The 20,733-nt window shown below is 33.9% G+C and overlaps 1 protein-coding gene and 1 non-coding gene across 2 annotated transcripts in view; one reads left to right on the top strand and one right to left on the bottom strand.

The window, feature by feature from the left end:
• LOC147910200 (mannosyl-oligosaccharide alpha-1,2-mannosidase IA-like) overlaps window positions 1–20,733 on the bottom strand; it is a 302,227-nt gene that overhangs the window by 183,740 nt on the left and 97,754 nt on the right. The window lies entirely within an intron of this gene.
• On the top strand, window positions 6,844–7,071 carry LOC147910202 (small nucleolar RNA U3). The gene has a single exon (XR_015544695.1). It is a non-coding gene; the product is annotated as a small nucleolar RNA U3 (small nucleolar RNA).

The raw sequence follows: 20,733 nt of genomic DNA, 5'->3' as shown, positions 1-20,733 counted from the left end.
GATAAACTAACAAATGTCCCCAATGAATAATAATAAGCAGCCCAGCCCAATTTGTATTGCATTTACATCGGGCGACACGTTCTGCACGTAATTTATACGCCCGTCTAACTTATGCATGTCCCATTCCATTCCTATACCTTTCTCCACCAACTTATAGATAAGATCAAATTAAGCCTGTTTTCTGCAGACCTCATTCCTCGCTATGCCGAATTGAAAATAAAAAGGAATATCATTCGATGAGACATTGAATAGCAATAATATATTTCTATAAAGCAGATATTTTGGAAAATTAATTGTTTTATCTAGTTTAATATCAAAAATATTTAATCTTAGTTGATTAATTACGTACAAGTATAAATATTCAAGTATAAATATTCATTAATATTTTAACATATCCTTCTCTTTTTCTCTGTTTTTTTACTCTTTTTCAAAATGCCTTAGCGCAATGTACTAAGTGAAAAATTATTAAAAAATCAAAAAGACAATTTTATCGTTATAATAATTACAATAATTGATGATTTATTGATTTATCAGAAAAGATGAATTTCAATAATTATATAATATCATTTGCAACATTTGTTACGATGAATAGATTCTACCATGTAAACTACGGATTAAATTATCGTATTGATTTTGCAATACCATTTTCAGGCTGCCATATAACATCCATCGCAAATTAAAACAATGTAATATGTTAAACGTAATGGGCTATCGTTAATTGGTGGCACTACAGAAATATTGGATTCACATATAGTAAATACATAAATACACGCATTAAATATTTCAAAAAAATTCTACTAAATTCATTTCAATAATCATTGCAAAGTAAAGTACCTATTTTTTCGAGAGAACGATTTTCCCGAGATGAGAGTCAAAATTGCTAACCGAGTTTGTTCGACTTTTCTTGGCAAAAGTCGAAAATTTTGACAAGTGCGATGGAATGGAAAGAACTTTGTTACGCTACAACATCAAGACTTCGAAAACTCTAAATTAACCACAAAGTTTTTTATATCTCAACATGTTTGCTCGATAAATCTAACAGTTTTTATTTTAAATCGAGCATTGTAAAATAAATAAATATTAGTATTTTTCGAAATTATAATGATGCATATTAATTAACAATTAATTCATTGCTTAATTTAAATTCAAATTTAAGTAACTTCAATATATATTTTGCAAAATCCTCAAAATATTTCTACTACAATGATTCTGTAAGAATGTTTTTAAAAATCGAAGAATTCATTAGCAAAAATGTCACATTAAATGCACAACTGCATATTTAAGAAAAATGATACTCAAATTCTAATTCCATGAATTATTTTAAAGATAGATTGTTTATACTTACATCTGCTAGCTAATTCGATAAAAATTGTACGAAATCGAAATTAGTAAATTCTCTCTAAGATACATATCTACATATATATGTATAAATCTATGTGTGTGAATAAATATCAGATAACATTCATTTACTCAATTCATGATAACTTATTAAAAGCTAACTTAATTAATGTCTGTTTGTAATGTTATATCATATATAATTATGACTATATTAGTATGAATTTAATAATATCTAATCAAGCTAATGATATATGATTTTCATGACACTGATTTATAACAGTGATGTGTATATAGATCATCTTTGAATTACATAGTTCGGAAAATTTAATACGCGTTCAGCACGCATTTCACGTTCGAACTTTGCACAAATATACGTTTAAAATTTACTGATCGCAATATCGTATATACGTACATACATATGTTAGTCAATCAGGTTTTGAACTTGAACAAACACAAAATGGATATTATCAAAGTAAATTGCGAACGGCAGTAATCGATGTATGCTCACCTAAATATTGCTTGATACAATGCCAAAGTGTCTATTACTAGTTTGTCCGAATAATTAGCAAGTTTTTCTTTAAATAGGAAAGAGAATAAGTAAAGTCTTTCAATAACGTACTTATGCTATGTCGGCCAATTTCAACACACAATTTAATTCGCATACGCAATGCAATTTGTCGGACCTTAACGAGGACGTATCCTTGCTTTCCAAAAAAGAGAGAGAGAGAGAGAGAGAGACCGAGAGAGGCGCGGAATATCAATGGCTACGATCGAAGCGTATATGTGGTGAGTTTAATCACGTAGCGTTTCGAGCGCGCGAATCAGCGGGGAACAAGCGAAAAGTACGAGCACGACCCCCCTGGGAATCAAATCGCCGAGGGGCACACCAGCTGCAAATGTACGAAAAAAAAAAAAAGATCAACATGTAACGCTAGCAATGATTGAGATCTATCTAGTAACTGTCATCAACAAATTCCATTTAATCCAATATAAAAATCTAATAAAATCCAATATAATATGATTCAAAAGAGAGAACCTGAAAGATTTATTGCATTATTAGAAATTAAACTCAATACTTCTCAACTTAGAAAAAAAATTTTATTTTTCGTAAAAGTAATTTCTTGCAAAATACAAAATAAAAATTATCACATTGCAATACCGACATAGAGTCATAACAAAATTAAAATGAAAAATTAACATTTTTATTATATACGTGGGTCCGCTTAGTACAGTTCGAAAATAAATACATCACTGTCAAAAATCGAAAAAAATAATTTTAAAAATTATGTACCATCAAATTAATTAATGTACATTTTAATAAAATAGAAAGAAAGAAGGGGTGTATATAGAGAAAGAAACAGTTCGTTGGACGCATTATTATTTTCGGTCAAGGTGAATTCCGTCGCGTGGAAATACGAGATAGCAGCGTCCAGCGAGACACCCGTTAAAAGATACGGTATCCCCGTGCGGCAGGATATGCGGCACGCAAGGATTTACGAGCAATAAAGTAACAATAACGAGAGCTATATTGGAGTCGCGAGCGACCGAGGATATCGCATTGTGACCGCCAGATCCTGTGCGGGTCCTACCCTTCACGAATCCCGCACGCTCCTCTGTACAATGTGTTTTATGTTCCGTAAGACGTGGAAAGGAACCTGCAGGTGTTTACGCGCGAATTTATGTCCATTTTACATGACGAACAATAAAATCAAGCAGAATTACGGAATCATTCTATTCCTATGATTAACGTTCACAACAAGCTCTGTGAATGACGTAAATTACAAGTCATTCACAAAGCAGCCAATAAACGTTTAATAAAAAGCAATAAACGAAATTAAAAATAATAAAATTATGTTCAATAATAATTAACGAAGGCTCGCTTTGACATTCATGAACGTGTAAAATATTTATTATGTAATAAAATGTATTAGGAAAAAATTTAAAAAAACTTACATGTGTTTTCTCGAAACCAATACATCTAATATATGCCATCTATGTGTATATTATCGTTAATTTTTGGGCGTTCATATTGTACGACGTTTAATTTGATTTTTGAAGAATGTATTGGAAAACACCGACGACACTGAATCAAGGAATTCCGGAGCACTGCAGCAAACCAACTTCGTTCACGACAACTTGTATACGAGTTTATGGCAAGTCGTAAAATGGTCCTGAGACAGCAAGTCTTTCGCATTCTCAATAAAGGTGACTGCTAATACAATGGCTTTTGACCAGAAAGCATCACTGTGAGTGTGGTAGTGTCCCGTGCATCGGTTTTATAGCCGGATTGCATTGTCTCTTTGGAAGATGTTCTTGGATCTGTGTTACGGCATTAAATGACGTAAGTAAGAATGTTGCAAGCGCATCATAGCTAAGTTAATATTTAAGTGCAATTATGTCAAATGTAAACAGAAATACTTAAATTTAAGTATTCAACTTCTCGGTTCAACTTAAAGAAGTAACTGAATTTATTAAAGTTTAACGGTAGTCTCATAGGTATATTAAAGAGCAATAAGTTTCAAATGTATACATATATATATTTCACGTCTATCTATAATATTAAAGTGACGTTAATTTTTGCTGCAGAACAGTTTCATCAACATAAATACAGCTTGAAGAGCTTGATATATATTTATGTTTACCTGATAAATCTTATCAACTTTCTATTTAATAGACATTCCAATAGAAAATATTTTTGTCAAAGTCTATTTCTTATTATTCATTAAGAATTCATTTTCCAAAATTCTTATTATTTTCTTATTATTAGTCAGAAATAGTAATAGTTTTTTAAATCATGAGTCAAGCAGTTTGAAGCTTGTTTAATTTAAATATGACATTTTATAGACATTTCAAATACGCATAAAACATTTCTTACACCAAAGTCTGAGGGAGAAAAATTTATATCGTGCCAACTTTCCACGGATGCTCTCCGAATAATTTTCTCGCGCCAGCTTCACCGACTTTATCTCACAAGAGCAAAGTATACGGTGCATTCGTCGGTTAAAGGTCGCGGACCTCTAATCTTGAGAGGGTCGAAACGCAAGGTGGCGAGCACTTGGACGAGGTCGTCCTATATTTAAGGGACCTCCCATAAAGGACAAAAGTTGCACCGTATCGCAGTTGCGAGCAGGCCGCCGCGCCGGAACGGTTTAACGTCTCGGTCGTCCCGAGCTGGTAATGGCTCCGGTTGGAATAGTTTCAGAAAAATGGCCACGGCGGCTGAACTTACAGTTAAATAAACGCCGTTGTGTCCGTGCGCCGGCACGGCCTGGATAAAACGATTTACTGGCGCCCCGCGAACGGATAACGCTCGCCATTTGTACGTAATTCCAGTGGGCGCTCTCCTGTTATCCGCTTCGCGAAATTGTTATGGCGAAACGAGTTTCCGCCCTGCCATGTCGTAGGTATCCGGGTTACCTGACCGTGGCAGACCTCCCGAGTCACTACCCGATGAATTATGGCCCTTCGAAATTCGAAATCAAGGCTTCATGATATTTCGTTTTTACGTGATATTATTAGACAGTTCATTGATTTACGATTTAAGGATATTTAAGAATCGGCGCGTTCTCACAATATCTCATTTTCATCCGAATATTTATACATTTCTACACATTTTTTACAATTACGACATTATAGCAGACTCGCGTAAGATTAGCGTAAAGATAAAGTGTACATGCAATGATGTAAATTGTATATTTCTCAGTAGTCTCATTCTACATAGTTTATTTTCAATCTCAAATTTGTTACTGCGACAATTATTCCATGCGACGTCGTCACTGTGAACATGCTCGAATTCAAGGGACGCGTTACATCTTAATTACGTTCACGTCGTCGGATACGAATCCAGGAATTCGAGACCGTGTCGACGCGCAGGGAAAGCTCGTAGGTGGAAGCCGGGGAAGAATGTCCGCGGATTAAGTGAAACGAACGTGACTTAAATCCATTGTAACCCCTTGGAACGTCGGTATCGTTTGTAACCGTCACGGTTGTATCTACAACGCGAGAGAGGACGAGAGAATGAAGGAAAGGAGAGCGAGAGAGGGAAATGTGCAAGGGTGAAGATGAGGAAAGTGAGAAAACAGAAAAGAAAGATAGAGAAAGGTGGAAAAGAGAGAGAGAGAGAGAGAGAGAGAGAGAGAGAGAGAGAGAGAGAGAGAGAGAGAGAGAGGCGAGAGAGAAGGGATTCCCTTAATCTCGCCTTTACGTGCGCTTGACAAACGAGGAATGCGGATGACACTGGCATTGTACTCTCCCTCGTATTATCCGTACGATCGCGTGGATCTCGCATTCTACTTGTCGGGCGTCTTTTGCAGCACCTCTCATTTGCGTGTTGCCACGATGAAGATATCGACTTAACACCTGGATACACTCGAATTGCTTGAGAACAGGGAGATTGCAAGTAGTTACGAACATCTCGTTGTTGAAACGATATTCCAAGACTTACCCTTACAAACCAATGGATATGGTCCCTACAAACTTGATGTCTACCGGGTTACCTTCTTTTTTTTACCGGCAATTTAAACTTTTTCCTCTGTTTCTAACACTAGAATCTTCTTGTTGAGACACACAGCAAATTAAATAGTTAAATATTCAAGATTTGAATAATACTATTGACAGTAATACAATCACAGGATCGGTTATGCAAATTTTAGCTATAAGCTACAATAAAATAACATCAAATAACAAGATATTTAACGTATTCGTACGTATATACACATATCATATAAAAACAGTAAAACAATACTTCACAGTTTATATATACAAAATTTCAATCGCCAGTTGTGATTTCAATTCGTAAATATTAACAAAATAAATAGGAATTCACAATTCATTTGCATAAGCTATATCGTTAATAATTCTCTTACAAATTCGTTGTCTCGCTCTCATTTTCGTGACCCCCCCCCCCCCTCATATAATTGTTGTTACATAAACTTCAATTTATACAAAGTTAACGATAAATATTTACTACATAAACATCCTTATTACTATTATATCAGCGACCAGAAAGACCGAGATATTACAAAGTTGAAGTTACTTCACATTCGCCATTGTTCAAGTTTTACTATGAGTTTCCGTCTCCCTGACTTCAAATAGTAATAATCCTATATTATATTAGTTTGAAGCATGTTGGCAATTTCGCGCATGTCTTACATTTTAAAAGAATTTAAAGAGATAGACAATTTTGCGCAGCTAGACAATTTTGTATCTACTTTTTAAATCTTTAAAAATTCAAAGTGTTATAATAAAATAGCGATTGCGTAATGAAAACATTTTGATCATACGTTATTTTAAAAAGTGACATTACACCTCAGAGCATTGTTATTATTTTAAATCTGTAAATAGATAGTCGGTTCAGTTCATAATAATGGTAATGTCCAAACGAACATTAGACAGTCCTCAGTTTCTTTCTCAATTGTCAGATAGATATAACAGGTAAGTATTATTTAGCAAAAATTCTATAAGCTAGAGCATATCTATTTATGGCATGCTAAACAGCAAAACTTTAAAATTGTACTTCACAGAACGATTTCTGTAACAGTTGATTTTATTCTCCTTGCTTAATATGAGAATTGATATAATCACGGTGAAAGCAACAGCCCTCTTTCTTGAGCGTAAGAACGACATAAGTTCCCCAGACATTCGTGATCCTTCCCATCGATGATCGCTCGTTCATTACATTCGTTAGTGCATCTAAATAGTAGTGATAATAAAAGGAAGAGCTTTCTGAGCGATCTACATAAATACGAAAATTTTAATTCTTTTAGCCTATATATAAAAATAAAAATTACTCAAAAAGAATGTAAAATGTTGTAAGTATTTACATATATCCTGTTCATCAATTATTTATTAAATTAGAATAAGAATAGTTATTAAAAGTTATTATTTATCCGAAATTGAATTTCCGAGCTTGCCTTGAATTTAATAAATTTTAATATAAGCATCAAAATGTCAGATCTTCACAACAAAAATTGAAAAATGGATTTCTGTTATTTCATAGATACTACCTATGACTTTTTCTCAAAAAAAGGAAAGAGAGAAAGGAAAGAGAGTTATACTTCGGGCAAAATATATCTTATCATGTTATTACTGTGTCAATAACATCTTTCTTCTCAGATTCTCTTGAAAAAGGCACCCCTTTAAAGGTCTGACAGCACGATACGATTTGACAATACTCGAGAAAATGTCACGGATGTCTCGTATTTATCCGAAAATCTCCTCCGACTTCAAATTTTTATATTTATTTATAAAAATTCTTCCAGCAATCATATATTAAAAAACATAAAAAATTGAATTAATTAAAATAAATAATCAGCTTTTAATTGACAAATAATTTTATATTAATTAACGCAACTTAACTAAGAATTCAAAACGCTAAACATTAATTCACTTTTATTTTAACAAAATCATTTTTCTTTATTTCTTTAAGAGACTATAATAAACTTCTGTTATCAATTTCATAAATCTATTAAATAAATATTTATATTACAAAAAAATGTATACTACAAAAGAAAACAATATTTGAGGTAGTTGGCCCAGTAATCGTCATGTTAACCAAAACACTTGACTTTGCAAATTTATATTAATTTTTTCATATTGAAAAGTGACTGTTATTTTAGATTATTTTATCAATTTTTTGTGACGAATAAAAACGTCACTTTAAAATTCTTATACCTACGGCCGTTGTTAAAAAAATCTTTCGTAAAAATTAGAAGGCACAAATATATAAGTTATCGCCATGCCGCCATAACGATTTATCCAATAATCGTCATGGGTATGTCCGACAAATCGCCATACATGTTAACATGCATTATTATATATATATAAAATGTAATATATACAATACATATATTTTTATAATTTTTTATATATTTTTTTTTCAGAATTATCATTATTACAAATTTTCAATAAATATTAACAGTTGTTTCAACAGAAAAAAATTTTAAAATTAGTTTTTATTCCGATAGTTAGTATCGATCTCTGTTCTAGATGTACCAGTTATCGACACAGAAATAATCCAGTGATCCTTTATTTGCTTGCGTATCTTTATTAATTCGACTATGCCTATTACTGGTCCGTAATATCTAGATAATAACAATTACGGATCTAATTTTTTTATTTGGATTTTTTTAATACATTATTATTCGATTTACAAGAATTTTTTTCGGCCCACTTAGTCCCAGTCAACAAATATGGCGATTACTCGACTAACTACGTGCTTCGGTGAACCAGTGCTTGTCATATAAAAAAAAATCTATGAAATTTGTATGAAACAATAATTTGTGATGATGTACGTAAAACTGCGATCTCGATTTATAACTCAAAGCTCAATTTATCTCATGCAAGTCGCCAATACTCCAAAATCACGAGATGTCAAACAGTGTTTCTTAACCTCATTTGATCGAAATTAGGCTGATATGCGGTTGCTGCATATATTCGATTTAATCAATAGTGAATTTATATATTTACGAGTGTCATAATGTAACACAACATTGTAAATACTTCCTTGGAATCAATAAAAATCAGTAAGTCTCACGATCGACAGAAAGCGTCTAAGACTAAAATACGTTTTTAATACGTGAACTTGGCAATTACTGGTATCCTAACGATTTCTAAGCCAACTATCTTATTTATAACAAATGCGTTTAAAGGAAAGAAGAGAAAAAACAGTTTAAAGTACGTGAACAATACTACATCTTGTTTTATCAAATAAAACACGTTGGACGATGCGTTAAGCATAAAAATAAATTGTAAGTTTATTCATCCTCTTGTTGGCGCACAGTTTGCAGAAATCAATTATCGTGTGCTACGGATAGTGATGAAAACAGTCGTTATAACGAGAATATGTCTCAATTAATTTTTACTACTATTGACATTGCTACAGGTGTCACAAATTAAATATCGACGGTACCAATTTAATGTTACGAAGTAAAAATTGACATCAAAATCGACTTCAATAAATCAGAACAAATTCGAATCTTAAATTATTTGTCATGCCAAAAATGAATGAAAAAGTTCAACGATAGTAAAACATATTTATATCCATTTGCTTCGCTTAATAATAAAACCAGTAATCAATAAATATTAGAAAAAAATAATCTAAAGATTGTTATATATCTAAAAGAGTATATATACCATTTTAAAACATCAAATCATTAAAATTCTATAATGTCAAGTTTAACCTAATTTAAGTCTCTACTGCTTCTACTAAATATATCGTTATTTTATTAAATCGAAATTAATATAAATAGACTAAATTAATTGAACTTGACACTGTATAGTATTAATTTGACATTGCATAGTGTCAAAAATTTAACCATTATTTTATAGAAGGATACACAGAAATAATAACTACTTAAATTAAATTAAATTTGACATTGTTAATTTAACAGTGCACATCGAATAGTTTCATAATAAGAAAAAATAAAATATGTGAGAACTATCAATTAATTTATTGCATAATCTAATACATTTTTGTACATCCTTTGTATAAATTCTTTTCGTTAATGCACGTGTGATGCAAAAACGAAAATATCGGATCTAAATTGGCAAAATAATTCAGATGGATGGGGGAATATAAAAGCAGGAAAGAAAAGAACTACAATTCTAAGATTCTTTAAGGTGTGTGTCGTATAATACTTTTTCCGTGCGCAAATACAGAGAAAATATATTAAGTATACTTTAAACGCTGTTTAAAATAAAAGAACGTGTGAAAAGAAACAGAAGGAACGAGGATGGGTGCATACAAGGTGCTGATATGGAGTCCGCGCGCGGATGCACGCCGCGTGACACAATGCGTTAGTACTGGGTGGGGTGTAAGTAATGTATGCTCACATTGTTTACCGTCGCCTTGGCGTGTCGCCGCGGGACATTGCACACTGCCGAACACGTACATACCACCCACTCGCAACACCATTCTGCCAGTGTTGCACGCACGCTCGCGCCTACGCGACACGGACGATGAGTTCGTGTCCCCAAAAACGTACCGTCGCGTAAAACACACCGCACGATACCGAAACCGCCGAGTTAACCGTCGGCAAAGTTGTTTAATTCGCTGTTGTGTCATGCAAATCGCGGTAATGAAGGAAGATGAGTCGTGACACGGAACACTCGTTGTGTTAATTCACATTGTGATTGGTACTATACTTTACAAATGTATCATTACACAAATGCAAATTAAATTGCGCACTTTATAATGTATTGTACATTGTAACTTGGTATAGTTGTTACCGTTTAAAATTAACAAAGAGGAAATTAGATGAAAGATTGCATCGTTTTGTCAACAGACAACTGAATGAGTTAGAAAAAAATGCATAATATGAACGTTTAACAATGAAATTTTAATTATTTAACGTTTAAAAAATTGATTTCATTTATATCATTTTTCAAATAAAAATTTATTAGTATCCCCAAAACAGAGATGATCTGACCAAATGTTCTCCGAACATTGGATAGCTGGGACTGCCAATTTCATACTCGTGTATGCGAGACCCTAAGGAATTTAAGTTTGCCCTGTAGTACGTTCGTAAATGTAATATAGATGATAGGATTTTAACAACGAATAACTTGGTCATCGCAATCCTCTAACAATATCAACATCTATTGTAAATATAGACTCAAGGTTGGTTATCTATTTACAGTTACAGAATAAAAACAACGTTCTAAATCATAATCGCTATAGCATAATAGAAGATTAAGAATAGTTCTTAAGCAACTAATACGTATATATGTGAAAATTAAAATACAAAATCAGCTTAGCCACAGCATATTTAATTCTATAAAAATTAAAAGAAACTATAATATAATTTAACAAAAATAACTTAATTTTCATTTCTTTTTATAGACTGCAGATAATTTATAATTACATGTTATTAAATGCATATTTTATATTTTATATATATATATATATATATATATATATAACATATACATTTATATATAATTAAGTTATTAAATTTGTTAAACTATATAGTCTTTCTCTCTCTCTCTCTCTCTTCTTAATTCTTACAGAATTAAATACATATATATGTAAATTGATCCTTGGTTATAAATATGTCTTTTACAAATGATTAATAATTACGCTCTACAGAATTCACGCTATTTCGCGCTTCCAGTTGTTTTTAAAAATTATAATTATTACATCTTTCTCTAATTTTAGTTTCATGTCCTCGTTAACATCGTAAGGATTGGTCGTTGATGTAACTTTGTAACGTTACGAGAGAAGTAACTACCACACGGCCGCGGATCTCCCAGTGCAATATTCTTCTCTCTCGTCGTTGCTGCCATCTGTTTGTCTCCGTCCGTTCCCCTTTTCTACCGCGACTTACACTACTTGTTAGCTGCTCCTTTCAAACTCGCCGCTGTAGAAAAAGGGAGCCGACAACTACGAGTACGAGGTCCTAACTAGTTGTCGGAGCAAAAGTTTGCTCGGTCAGAGGTTAAAGCTGTGTCCGTTTGTTTATTAGAGAAGTCGTAATTGAAACGTTAATTCTTCATTTTTCGCGACAGTCACATAATGTGTGCATTTCGCAAGATAGTCTGAAAATAGTTAACAAAATGCTACTCCAATTTTTAAAGAACAATAAAAATTTGTGATATAAATATTTAAGAACAAACTTATTACTCCTTATTCCATAACTTCAATATCTCTTATTATTATTCTATTAAAAATATTATTACTAAGTGTAAATAAATTTCTGATTAGATATGATTATCTGATCTCGAGTATTATATTTAAGATTATATTTAAAAATAAACTGATAAATAAATTAAATTTGAAAAGAATTATTAAAAAAGAATATATCACAAATTTCAGATTGAGTGTTTCGCGACATTGATCAAAGGCGGTCGAATCGCAAGCAAAATTCGCATAACCGATAATGCGAATACATTCTTAATTTACAAAATTATCAGTATGGATGAGACGCAACCGAGAAAAGAAGAACTGCCAAAAAAATTATATTAGATTATATTGTAGATGATTTCCTGATCCTTTTTGTACGGAGGTAATAATGATCGAGCAGCAATACACCGATAACCAATTTCTTGGGGATATCCGATATATAATATTCGACTTTGGTGCTGAGCAATCTCGTTTTTATCGATTCTCACAAAATCCTCCAATTAGTTCGCATAACATTACCGTAATTACGGTACCTACCTATCGATCGAGGCATCATCGATAGACTTAATACATCTTCGCTATATGTATATGTGCAGCCCCTGCTTTCGCCAAAATTGCATCTCCGTTAGCAACGTATGTGGAATTAGGAAATAGCTCGCAAAATGTGCAATAACGCAAATAACTTTATATAGGACCTATAAAACGGAGAATTAGCCGAAAATTTTCATACTTATATAACGCTTCAAATCTGTTTTGCTATAAAAATCTTACTAGTATTTAACAAATAGCTTGAAAACAAATAGCTATTCCAACATAAAAATTATTCCAAAATTTATTGCTCCTTAAGTATTCTGATTCCGAATTTATTATTAACAATTTAATTTAATAAAATAGATCAAGAGTGTAACAACGCTACAATTACGTAAAGTATATAAAAAAAAATTAGTTACCAATTTTATTAAAGTATTAAAGAATTTCTTAAATGTATTCTTTCTTTTTTTGAGACCATAAATAATTCGAACAAATATAAAGTAGTGACTCAAAAAATTAATATTATTATAATTACAGAAAAAATAATTACAGAAAATAAATAAAAAAAACAGAAAAATTAAAAATAAATGCAAATACAAAAAAGATCAAGTATATTATAAATAAGAAATAGTTACCTTTTTAATAGAAAGAAATAAACAGAATACATCACACTAACATTTTTAGCATGTCCAATAAATACAATGTACAATAAATTTAACATTAATCAGTATTAATTAATAGTAAATTATTATTTATTATTAATTCAATATAATTAATTTGTTATTGTTTAGCATATTGATTACATATTTTTGTTGATAATATTGAAACAATTCAGAGTACTGTTTCATTATTGATTAATATTAGAAAGATATAATCCATCGACATTTTCCTTGAACTACAAATTTAAAATTGTGACTGTGCCAGTCTAATAGACATAAATAATTAAACATCTATGATATTAAATATATATTTCAAGAATAAAAAATATTAATCCATCAGAAAGATACCAATTAAAAAACCATCGTTAAAATGTTGCTTTAAGCACATATGAAACGCGTAAAACTAAAGAGATGCAGAGAGAGAAGGAAAGGGTCATCTGTATCATTTTAGGGCGACAGCGGTGTGCCACAACGTAATAAGACCGGTAGGAAGTTTCACGGGGTGTAATTAACTCAACGAAATCACCTGTGTGTTTCAGCGAGTACTCGTGGGGGTAAGTTGGCTGGTTTGCGAATGTCGTCGTCCGTTGTTGGCCCGCCTTAGACAACGCGCCCTGCACATAAATTCTCGCGAGTCGGTGGCGCAGATGCGATGCGTCGACGCCGCGGTTGGCTCGCAACCAATCCTGATCGCGTTACAAAGCAGCTTGCGGAAGCTTAGGTGGGTTCCACCAGATTTGCATTATTTATCGAGCACAATCGTACGCTTCGAATTTTCGTTTTCTTATGATTCCTGTACTTTTTTCCTTCCGCTCCAATTTTTTCCCCTCACCTTCGAATATCGCTGTCAAATAATTTTCGTAGAAAAAAAAAATAAAAAAATTAACTATGTCTCTCACTATTATTATATATATTATTATTATTCATTGTCGTTGCTATATCAACGATTCCTTAAATCCCTTTCACACGATATTTCAACGTTTAAAAAAAAAACCATTAAGGTTGTAAAATTACGACTGCACGAAAAATTATAGCGAAAATATTTCATAGAAGATTCCAAGGGTATTTAAAAAAATTCAAAGGAATATTTTTATTCTTTCATTTTTAAGCCACCACTTTTCCGTGGGAAAGTTTTATGTGCTCTCAACGTGGATGAATCAAGGAAACACTACGACGTTATTTATAATCGATCGTTCTGAAATACGCGCTGGCGTATCCTTTTTTGTGCTTCCGCACTATCGACATGAATAATAACGTGGTATGGGCATAAGTATTCTCGAAAGTTCAATTTCCCGTCATGACGCTCGATGATTTATCGATGACGCTACAAACGAATGGACATTATTTACTGTCGCCATTCCGCCGGCCGCTCGATATTTCGAAAGAGTGAAATTCCGCATTTACGAAGGCGCGTCCAAATATGAGAAATCATCCGGTAGAAATAAAAAGAAGAGTCAATATTTCTTCACAGCTCATTGTGTTTATGACATTTGCTTCCTAATATCTCAATAATATTCAATCAACAATTAATCTAAAAATTATCCAAGGACTAAATTCCAACCAAGAAGAAAGCAATAACGTGTACATTTTACAAAAATATAGAATAAACATGTGGGAAGTAAAACACATGTGACAGCTCGAACCCATTAAACTATCACAACTCACTATTATCATAGATGACATCGAAAACATCGTCCTACCATCACTCTGTCCATAAAATCAACTAGCTACGAAAAGAACGATATCCCTTTGAACGTTCCACGTTGCGACACATTAATTTGTGTCAACAATCATTGCCATCGGTTGTTGCGAAGAGAGTCGATCGTTTTGCAGATCGGAAGTAGCGCGTCTCGCTCGACTACGAAAGGTGATGTTCGCATGGTTACTTATCGAGCAGTGGCTGTTGAAAAGCAGAGACTGAAGAGGGAGAATGAAAGAGAGGCCCAACTGCTCGTTCGTTGTCGGCTTTATCTAATATCGAGGCGGCACACACACCATCAGGCGCCGTCGGGCGTTCCTCGCGCGATTCCATCGTTGGATGGCGTATTAAAAGTAAAAATAAAATTATTGGAAACGGGCGGAATTCGGCATCTTCGTGTGGCTGTTCGTTCGGCGGTTCCAGCCGGTAGATATAAACAGGCACGTTCATCAAGAATGCCCGGCTGCATGCTTGCTCGTCTACTTGGCTGCTTGCCCGTCTTCCTCGTATATATATTTTACTTGTCTTCCTACTCCATGGATGGTCAGCTTCTGATAGTATTATATTCCTTAAGCAACTTTGGTTTTTTTGTCTTTGTCGTGACGCTTTTCACATCTGATAAAATCAAAATATCAATGGCTCGAAAATGCTTAATAATAATTCTATTATTTACGTACTTAGCTGTCGTTAGCTGTTTGCATATCACACGTTGATCAAAAAAATAATTATCTGTTTGTAATGTAGTGTAATTATCGAGTATTTCTCACCAATATTATTGTTATGAAAATATTTATATATTACGCAAAAATGATAAACGTTCATCATGATTAACTGCAACCGCAACAGAATAATAAGCCATATGGCAAAATACAGAGGATTTCACGTTATTGTATGATATTACGTGGTTTAATGATAACAGCAAATTCAGTTTGTACTTTTTTTTTATTAAATCGCAGCAAGACAACACTGTTATCATCAGCAATGGGATTGAGTAATTGATACAACTCTGACATATGTATAGTATGTGCTGACAAAACGTACAATACATAAATAGCCAGCGAGAAATTCGACTTATGGTATAATTGCCAAACAACGTGATTATAATTCAAGAACCAACGATATAAAGTCAAGAGATTACAATACGATTTGTGGTACACTTCACCTCAACAAGAAGACCACCCTGATGATTCTCATAATATATTGCTAACTCGTATGTAATAGAACCTGCATATTATTATTATGTTGTAAGATATAATGAAAAGAACATGATAAAATATATTTTTAGAATTTCTTTAGCGACACGTAATGATATACACCATGTATATTTATTATTTATATCCAACAATATCGTCATTGAAAAATTAAAAATACGAAGATTAAAAGACTAAAATATCTAACTAAGTAAAGCAGAGATTTTATGGCATGATTACCATCTATAAGCAAAGCAGATAATAAAGATTATTAAACAACCTTCAATAATATATATCATAAAAGAAAAAGAGAGAAAATTACGTGGTTGAGACTATATAAAAATTACATACATATTTAGTATCGCGGATTATCGGATTATCAGTATGGTAATCAAAGTACTGACATGTACTTGGAAGGTTTCGAGAAACGCGTGCTTTCAACGAGAGCATAGGACCAGGTATGGCAGTCGATTAGCTCGGAAGCCTTTCAGCAAAGCAGTTTTATCTGCGTAATGATATCGTGTAAGAAGCGGACGAGGGACAGAGAGAAAGAGGAGAAGAACGAGTAACCGCCGCAGGGACTAGCTTTGAGATGTTGAATCCCGACGAGAAATATACCATGGTCGGTAGGCAAGACTTCGGGCAAGACTCTTAAAACGATGTTCATCGCATTCTTGACGTGAGTAAATAATTCCTAGTAGAAAACCGACTCCATTATGACGGGCCGACATATCTCTTGAAAGGCGGTCTATCGAAAGGGCATATGAAAGCAGCTTATCGTGGCGAATAGAATTATCAAGTCGCAATGAGCAAGATGTGCATGCTTCTTTCAAAGAATTGAGAGGATAAAACGAAAATATCCTTCTAATTGCCTGCAATTAAAGTAATAAAGATTACATCATCCTACATGCATTTCATGATTCAGTAGTTCTCTTTTGAAAGGATTATTTAAATAGTAAAAAACAAATAATAATTTAATTTTAAAAAAGTTGTGATTTTATTTTTATTTTATTTTAATTGGTACTAAAAATTTATTTTTATTTCATTTTAATTGGTACTAAAAATTATTGATTAAATAAAAGTTTTTAAATAAAGAAATATTCTAATTAAAATTCTTTGAACAACGATATTAATATTATTATTTTGCTTGTATCTAATTCAAACAAGAAGAAAATGTACAATTAAGATGAAGGTGCAATCAAGTATGCTGTACTATAGATTAAAATTGCACTCAGTAAGTAATTTCCAATGTATCGTCTTTCAAAATATATTCTTCGACCATACTATCTCGCAAAGGTATGCAAAAAGACGTTTTGCGAAGAAGCAAAATCAGCGAGAAAAAACACGAAACACGTTGACCTTTTTTTAGAGATATCTTAACTCCTTTAGAACTAAAAGCTCGCATCGCACGATACCGTCTATTGAATTTTGTCTCCTGAATATTTTTCGATCACGATGGAGTATCGCATCAAATGATAGTGGAACTTCGTCACTAAGAATTTTCAAGCCTTAGTAAAGAAAATCTTAGTAAAGGGATAAACGGTAATAGGATCGACTAATAAGACAATCGTCAAAATATTTGTGTACATAAGCCAAGTGCATCTATATCAATTTTATCCGCACGCTTGCTTAAGTAGCTATGAACACAGGTCACAGTCACACGGCAGTAAACACACTTGTTTTAAAAATAAGAACTGATCTTAGGATGTAATTTAAAGGGAAAAGGCAAGCGAGCTCTCTCCTCAAGTGCCTCTTAAGAGCGGCAAGCACCGATCGCTGGTCTTCGCGATTGGAGAACATTTGGATGACCGTGCAGCGTCGAGGTTGCGATTGCGTTCCATCGTGACAAGGTTCGTCCAAATCGACAAAGTGGAAATTCCGGTCGTTTCATACTCTGCCGTTTGTTCACTCGCGATAACAAAACGGCGTAATCAATGGTGCATTATTTGTTTTACGCTTGTGACATTTGTCAACTCGCTGGATATCACGTTGTTGAAAATCTGTTTACTCGTTTTATACCAAACTGCGTACGACCTATCATTCTATGTCGTGCATATAAGATTATCATTCGATAGCTATGTTATAAATGTTCTCGCCCTCGTGTGATACATGTAATAACGTTCCTACGAAACAGCAATATGAAACGTGTACTCCAAATATACAACACCCGAATTGTCGTGGTAGTACAGCTACCATCTTGCCATCAAGTTCAATATAGCAAAGCTGACTATCCGATAAAGCGACTCCATTACGTTTCGCCATCCTTTACGAGGCAACAATATAAACGAGCGAGTGTATCTGGAAAGATACGACAATGCGCGCCTGCCTGCCGCGAAACGCTCGGGTTCTGGGCGAGAGCGGAATACGAGTTCCTTCCTTTTTGATGAAGTTTACGAGACGCGTTTTCACGATCGCGATGTAAAAGCGAGGTCGCGCGTACCAGATGCGGTCGGCGGTTTTTGATTGTGTTTCGCAAAGACGTTAATAACACCCAAGCGTAGTTCAGCTAGTCGAGTTAAACGGTCCGGCGAAGGTGTAGCTCCTCCAGGTAACCGTAACTTGCATTTACATACCGGCGTACACCAGTGTACCCGACGTGGTATGCGCATGAATAAATATGTCGAGAGTCGAGTGACTTAAACAGTCTAAACACTGCCCGTATGGCAAACTCCGCGGGTGCGCTCGCGCCATCATTCCAAGATCCTTCGGGGTGAGTACTTCGACCTCTCGTTAACTCTCGAGCCATCGTCGAAATTCCGCTCGCTTGTGGAAACAAAGGACCTCGCGAAACCATACACGAACGCCTAATGAAACCGAGATTATACAGTCGGACTTGGGGGTTAGTAAATGGTATATCGAGATAGCTTATAGTTTCAGACGGTTATACAAGGCACTATAGCTATAGCAAGTTCTATTTCTGATTGGCTGTCGAATCTATATTAGACGTTACGACAAGGGAAAATTGATAGACAATGTTGAAGGTATTTATTGTTCAAACTATACATTCCTGAGAGAATGTAGATAGAATTCAATACGCTTCTTCAATATAAAAAAAGCCCATCAACCTCTATTGTTATACATCACAGTCTATAACATCATGTAGCTCTAGATTATTGATTAGAAGATTTTGTAGTCACGTTTAAACATTAATCGATAAACTGTGAAACAAACTCCGCCTAGTCAGCCATCCTTTCGGCTACTCGGTTCAATTTGTGAAGTTAAGGAGCCGGCAAGTCAAACAGCAATTAGTAATTCGCAGCTGTGCGAACGATGATCGCTGTTTAACCCGCCGGCAAATGAGATTCCTACCGCACGTTCGCGCCAACTTGGCCAATATTTCACTTTAATCGTCGTACGTCAGCCGATGCGGATGACACCGAGGATACTTAGAAGACAGAGACGAAGAGACAAGCGTTTGTTTCTGCTCTGACAAATATGCATCAAGAGCAAATGAAGAAAAATATTTACATAAAAAATCATAAATATATATATAATGAAATATTTACATATATAATGAATTACTTATAAAATGTAAGAAAAATAGAATAATATGTGAAAATTTGAAAGCTTGGAAATTACAGGCAATAAAGACATCAAAAAAGAAGATAATTGTGAAAAAAATACACATGATATATTGAAAAAATTAAACAGAAAATCATAAAGTGTTCACATAAGAATAAGGTAAGAAAGAAAAAATAACCGTAGAAAAATTCTTCCAGCTTGATTAACCTTCCAGCTTGTTGATAATAAAACCGTCTAAATATTAATGAACATTAATCGCAGTCGTTTTCCCTCGCCTTTTCTCCATTAATAAACGATACTGGCTTATCGAGTCTCAGTCGCACCGGGATATTAGCGAGAATTTACAATCGATATACTAAGCGTTCACTGTAAATAGCCAACGCCTCGAGAACCGGTTCGGTGCATCGCGTTACAGCTTCTAGCATGCAACGCCACGTAGTCGCTGATAATAAGTGCACAAACATGAATTTAATAGCGCGAGATAGTCTGCGAATTGACTCACACCGCAAAACATGCACTTTCCGTCCGAAATTACGGTATTAGCCGCAACACTACTCGCTATCGTGCCACTATCGATCGCCGGCTATCGATGCTAACGGCTGCCAGTCTTATAGACCCCTTATTTCCTGACAAATTACGATGCGCCGTCGCGCCGGTCATTACATCATCGCGCAAAGATTAAAGCGCGCATATTATCGTATGTTTTTGCAAAGAATCTCAGCTGATCAGAGAAAAATTCTCGCTGATCGTTATTCGATACATAAGCATAAGTCGTATATAATACGTTAACAAATATAGTAAGAAGTAACCAATGAAATAAGAATTATATAACAATAATATATTTTAATTCTATAATAATCATGTACGTTATTCGATATTAATATAATCTTCCCCGAGTCCAAGTAACAGTCGTAAAGGCCAATTTTAATCCTAGGGACAAATTATATTACGAAAAATTAGGGATTAGAAGTTAAATTATAACGTAATGTAGCTTCACGTGCCGTAATCGCTTTATCGGCACTCATTTGTTAGCTACGTGCTAATAGAAATGATAGAAACCGACGATAAGCCTCGTCACTCACTGTAATCGCCAATAAACCATACTCTCAATGCAGCGTGAAGCGCCAAGAACTCCTACGACTCTTAAGTAACACTCCGACTTACACGAGCAAA

This window comes from Acromyrmex echinatior, chromosome 3 (genome assembly GCF_024713525.1).
Source record: "Acromyrmex echinatior isolate Ae372 chromosome 3, ASM2471352v2, whole genome shotgun sequence".
In the NCBI taxonomy this organism is placed as follows: Eukaryota; Metazoa; Arthropoda; class Insecta; order Hymenoptera; family Formicidae; genus Acromyrmex; species Acromyrmex echinatior.
Note: the sequence above shows the minus strand (reverse complement) of the source record. Positions and strands in the feature narration are given on the sequence as shown.